We start from the raw sequence: 6,503 nt of genomic DNA, 5'->3' as shown, positions 1-6,503 counted from the left end.
AGCAAGAAGGACACCTTACAATAGAACATAAGCAATGCATGGAAACTTACCCCAGCGGGATTTCCGATTATAATTTGTCTAGCACAAATAAGTAGAAATTAGACAGGTACGCAATACTGAAGGTCAAGTAAAAAAAACGTGTGACACAGCCGTCACGTCTGATGCAATTTGGTCGTCTGCCGCGTCTCCGGCCCGAATGCACAACGTTACAGTAAAATAACAATTTATTTGTTTACATAGAATCGAAAATATTTTGAAAAAATGAACAATCCAAGCCATAGACTATCCTTTAACAAAAATAATGACGTCACGCCTTTGAATTTATTAATAGCAACAAGTGGAAGATTGCATGAACGCATCTCGCTGGGGAAGTAGGCGAGCCGATTATTTATTCATATTTTATGTACTACAATAAGCCAATAGGTACAAATAATATAACCTACACCTCTTACAATAGTCTCATACAGACTGCGTGGTACAATAAAAAAAAAACTGAAAACAACATTCATTGTACCTACTTATTAGTAAGGGTACCTACGAAACATTTTTTATGCCATGTGAATAGGTACCTACTTATTATATGTAGTTTGCAAAGTTATATAGGGATTATGAGGTTATTAGAAGTACCTAGTTACAATCCTCCACAAGGCACGTTTGTTAACAACTTAGGTATTTTTAGGGCCCAGGGTAGTGGATGTGGTATCGCCAGACGCCGTGCGTCCCGTGATGATTACCTATGTTGTCTGTTATGCTGCCAAATATCAAAAAAGAAATGTTCGCAATGGATCTTGACATGAACCAGTTTTCTCACATGTTTAATTGTTGTTTTTAAATTATATTTAAAATCCACATTTCAAATACCTACCTACCTTTCAATATGATTATTTCTTATTTCAAGTATTCTAGTTTTGGGGCTTCTCTTCTTTAAGTTTGGTATTTCTAAAATAGTTTAATATGAGTGTTATCTACACACAACACACACACACAATTAATTATCTACCTACCTATAGCCTAAAGCTACCTCGAGTTGGTGGTCGTAGTTACTCTGTAATACCTTCCTACCTAAATAGGTTGGTAACAACAATAGCGAGTAGGTACATAATTACCTATATTTAAATTATAATTAAATCTATTCAATTTGCGATACAAATTATCTATACATATAATAAATCTGTAAAAAAACTGTGTCTGTACATTGAATATATTAAAAAAATAATAATTGGGTGGGGTTCAGAAACAGTAATGGAGCACAAATCCAAAAAAAAAATTCTGTCTGTATGTCTGTATGTCTGTATGTCTGTATGTCTGTTTGTTTGTACACGCTAATCTTCCGAACTACTGAACGGATTTCAATGATTTTTTCTTTGTTGTATCAGTATTAAGCCTGGTCAACATATAGGCTATAATTTATCTTCGAAACTTGAAGACCTGATGCAGAACACCAACAGACCAATAAAACTATAAGAGATACAAACATGGTGCCGTGGCAAAAATTGTTTCATTTGATGAGCATTTTCAGCTGAGATAATAAATTTTAAGATCTGGAACACCTGATGTGGAACCCCAAGAGCCCAGCTTCTCTGTACCATATACAGGTATGACGTTTTAGCAAAAGTTGTTCAATTTGATAAGCACTTTCTATTGACTTATACAAATTGAAGATCTAAAACATCTGATGTGGAACTCCAGGGGCCCAGCTAGACTATAGCATATAGAGGTATGACGTTTTAGCAAAAGTTGTTCAATCTGATAAGCACTCTCTGTTGACTTATAAAAATTGAAGATGTAAAACACCTGATGTGGAACTCCAGGAGCCCTGCTAGACTATATGAAGCATATGAAGATATGATGTTTTAGCAAAAGTGGTTCAATCTGATAAGCACTCTCTATTGACGCATTTTTCTTTTCTCTCTCACACAAACAAATAATAACGAAGATACAACAACGCTTGAATTTCGTATTAAGTCACTGCTTAGTACAAATTTTACATACCTAGACGTGGCGTCACGAGCCCCCACTCTCTAACTTTGTTACGTTATATCTCATTATTATTTTGTATGTCTCTTCCAGACCTCGGGACTACAGAGTTCCGAATTTTTGGGAGGCAAACGTGAGGCCAAAGCCAACACGCTGAAGTCCTTTTGAGACAACTTTAATGAAATGGTGACACAAAACCGACGATTATCCCTTTATACACTATAGAAATGAATCCAAGGACAATCCCCGGTGGACGTCGTTAAAAAAAAGACAATCCCCGGTTCTGTGCTAAACTATTGCTAACTATGGAGGAAAACTACTTGGGCTATTGTGATGGGATGTTAGTGGATGACAATGTATTAGGTACATGTAAAAACGGCAGGTGGAGACTCGCCACCTCACTTACTGGGCCCCCGGGAACCAGTCACTGAATAGCAACAAGAGGGCAACAGGGACATGAGCGGCTGAAGGGTGAGGATACCTCGGCGGACTTTAAACGCAGATTACGCGCTCCCTGTGCTTACCATGAGGCACCTATCCTCCGAGCAGGGCTACTAATCCTGCTCTAGCGACTCCACTCTGGACGGCCAAGTCAAGCCAGAGCCAGTCATGGTTCACTCCGACCGGCCGGAGATGGGGGACAGTATACACTCCCTGGAGAACTCAGTATATATAGCCCCGCGGGGTCGCTACTCCCCGTCATCAGCCTCAGATGTCCTGCGGTGCCTATATCTCATTATTATTGTCGTTATTATCTCAAGGGCCTTTGTCCCAATTATGTTAGGGTCGACTTCCAGTACCAGTGTTTAGTAGAGTACCAGTGTTTTACAAGGAGCGACTGCCTATCTGACCTCCACAACCCGGTTACCCGCTCAACCCAACACCCCTTGGTAAGACTTACTGGCTTCTGACTACCCATAACGACTGCCAAGAATGGAATGTTCAATGACAGTCGGAACCTACAGTTTAACATCCCCTCCAAATAACGGTCATTGGTATCCAAAATATACGTAGAAAGTACATACGAACTAAACCACCACGAATTCCACTAAGTCACCACGACTTTGTCATCTATTTAATGTTTTTTTACGTAGTATTTTTGCCACACACAACTTAAATGCGGACTAATTAGAATCACTACTTTTATCCCTATGTTCACGTCTATTGCGACTATTCAGATCTTTGATTTTGCTGACCCCGTAGTCGCTGGCATAAGGGACAGGATCCGCGTACGAAGTCGCGGGCAGAAGCTAGTGCATAATAAAATGCATATAAATTATTGAAATGTCAATAAGATCCGTATTATCAGATTTATTGCAAATAATAAGATGTTACTTGGATTTTATTACAATCTTGAAAATAACAACTGCATAATAATTTATAGATGCTATCATAGTTTGATTAATTAAGCGTAGGTATTTAAATTAGCAGTAGGTACCCTTCGTGGTTTCACCCATATCCTAAACTCTCATGAACTACTTCCTGCACACGGATAAAAAGCGTCGAGGAAAGTCGAGAGATGGTGTGGCATCTTCGGTTGCATCAACAGCCTTTGTAGCGTCCCACTGCTAGGCACAGGCCTGTTCTGACACAGAGGAGGATTGGGCTTTAACCACTCCGCCTGCTAAACGCGGGTTAGTTGCGCAAATGCTCTCAATCAAATCACTGACCCATTTACAATTACCCACTAGCCACCAATACCACCAGTTTTTATTAAAACTCGAGGCTGCTTTTCCACCGAAAATGTGCTACGCTACGTTGCTACGGATGCCTTTGACCAATCATATTCATTAATGCACATACCATAAAAAAACGGATAGCTATGGGACATGTTTTTTTATATGGAATGGTCACAGCTAAGCTATTACACTTTCGTAGCATAACTGCATAGCATCTCCGGTGGAAAAGCCACCTCGTGCAAATCTATCAGATATAAAGATGGACGAGAATAAAATAACGGCAATAAACAACTTAATCAATGAATTGATTGATTCATTTTTATGACAAAAGCAATTATTGTTATATAAAATTCTGAACGCGACCTTGACTGAGGTGGTATTACTGAAATCACTTCCTAGTTATACCAATACAAAATCGTTTTTTTTTCTCGATTTTTCTTTAATAGAGTGTCGATTTTTTCACAATGAAAACGAATCTTATGTGACGCATAGTTACGATGTAGCGCAATTTAAAGTTCTTGTTAATTTTAGTGTTCCGTGCCAAAAAAGTTAGTTTTTTTTATCTATGGCGCCAGCATTCAGTCATTACCAATCTAACAATCAAAACTTTTGTTAGCCTATACATAAAAAATATTGCATTGCATTGCCGATATAAACAAGGAGATTTGTATGTTGATTTGGTCGTAGGGAGCTCCTAACGGGTATTTTAAAGGCAGATATCGTTCTAGGCTGCCGGGGCTGCGGGATTGTTCGAAAGTTACCGCGGCCCTGGTACCTACATAAAAGGCCTACGACGGAACACGACGGCTTAAGAGTCTGACACTCCCTCACCGCTGCTAACCCACAGAGGGAGGGGTCATTTGATGATTTTTGACGTCGTTAAAAAAAGATATCGTTCTAGGTAGGTACTACCTATATCGGTCAGATTAGCTACATGGTGCGTGAAGTAAGACCTACATAATAAATTACACAACTATAGGGGAATTGGATACGTTTCCTAGGAAATGTGTAAAACCAATGCTTTCTCTGGTGGACTTACCCTTACTCGACAATAGTAACAACGAGTACCTACGGGTAATTTTAGTAAGTACCTATTTATAAATTATACAGTAATACAGATGTATAAATTATACAGTATAATCATCGGCACGAATCTTGATCGCTGACCTTCACAATCCCGACTGACGGGACGGCTATGACGCGATGCGCTGCGGGCCAATCACCGCTTTACCCCGCTCCCGCTCACTTCATACCACAAAAGTGTCCCAATAAATCACTTCTGCGCAGGTGTAGCTGTGTAGGTCAACGCTCAAGATTCGTGCCGATGATTATAATACGCTATCATCATCATCATCTCAGCCATAGGACGTCCACTGCTGAACATAGGCCTCCCCCTTAGATCTCCACAGATACCTGTTGGAGGCGACCTGCATCCAGCGTCTTCCGGCGACCTTTATAAGGTCGTCTGTCCACTTTGTTGGATAATACCTACGCTATATAAAAGAGTAATTACTTCCCGAGTACCTAGATTCATTACCCGAGAATTCCGTTACAATTATGAATTGCACGGAACCCTCAGTAGGTATTACTAACACTTGACAGGTTTTTTTCAGTTTTAGCCGATCGCGAGTTAACTGAAATGATGAATCAAAATACAAGTCACTTTGTAATTGTAAACTCGATAGGAAGTTAAATCATGCAAGAAATTGTTTAAAATAACCGTGTTCAGTGATCGAGTAATTTGAACGGGTCTCACCAATCAGTAGATCTTTCCTCAAAAGACTTATTTATATAATCCAATTAAAGTGATGGAATATCCGGACTTTTATATGGACCTTGACATCGAATTAGCTTCGGTGTTTCTTTCTTCTAGATTTAGAATTAATACGACATGATTTAGAAGGGATCAAATAAACCAGCTTCTTGATTGAAAGTAATTTAACCGACTTCAAATAAAGGAGGTTCTTGTTACAGTCCAATATTTAAACCAACGTGGAACAAGCGTTAAATGCCTTACAATATTATAATAGTGTATGAATATTGAGAATAAAGCTCTGCATTTTTTTAAAGAAGGGTTAGTTAGTACCAACCTGCTTGCTGCTTTTCAAGTACAGTCGGCAAAAACCTGGTCCGGTAAATGAAAGCTCCTTTTAAAAATGTAGAAAAGCAGAAAAAATACTTTAGGTGACGAATTCTACACATTAGCTTGCCTAAGATAGGCTTTGTTTTAAGTCGCGGGTGAAACCACAGGAAACAGCTAGTCTAGTCCAACATTAAGTGCGCAGGGACGTCGGTAAAAACCCCCGCAATGGAGCATGTCTGACGAGTGTTGCCAGTGCAAATAATACAAAAACTAACTTAAGTAGGTGTCTCCTATTTTTGTTTTAAAGTATTGAAATAAAAGATAAAGCTACCTCGATCCGGTTTGTAAATTGTATGACGATCGTTGAACTGTGCGTAAGTAAATGATTAATATAATTGAATATTGCAATCCATTTTTATAGGTTCCGTGAAGAATTCTGTGAAATATATTTTTTTTTGGAAAGCCACCGGTTTCTTTCGTTTATTTTTTTTGTGTGTTTCAAAATTAATATTTGGAACGTAAGATTGGTATAAAACTTTTTCACCAGGCGTTGAAGTAATGTCAAAACTTTTGACCTGCTGTGGTTTTGAGTCAAAAGGTGCAAAAAGCAGGTGTGCAGAGAAAGGTACTGCTGAATGGAACACAGTGAATGTTCGCATGACACGGATGTCCTGATTGTGTAGGGATTGGGACAACTGAGTAAAAGTGCAGGAAAATATCTTAAGGCAACCTAGACGTAAAGTCTCCAATCAATTCCTTCTCTG

The sequence above is a fragment of the Helicoverpa zea genome, chromosome 25 (assembly GCF_022581195.2).
Source record: "Helicoverpa zea isolate HzStark_Cry1AcR chromosome 25, ilHelZeax1.1, whole genome shotgun sequence".
In the NCBI taxonomy this organism is placed as follows: Eukaryota; Metazoa; Arthropoda; class Insecta; order Lepidoptera; family Noctuidae; genus Helicoverpa; species Helicoverpa zea.
The sequence above is the reverse complement of the archived record's forward strand: the minus strand, read 5'-3'. Positions refer to the sequence as shown.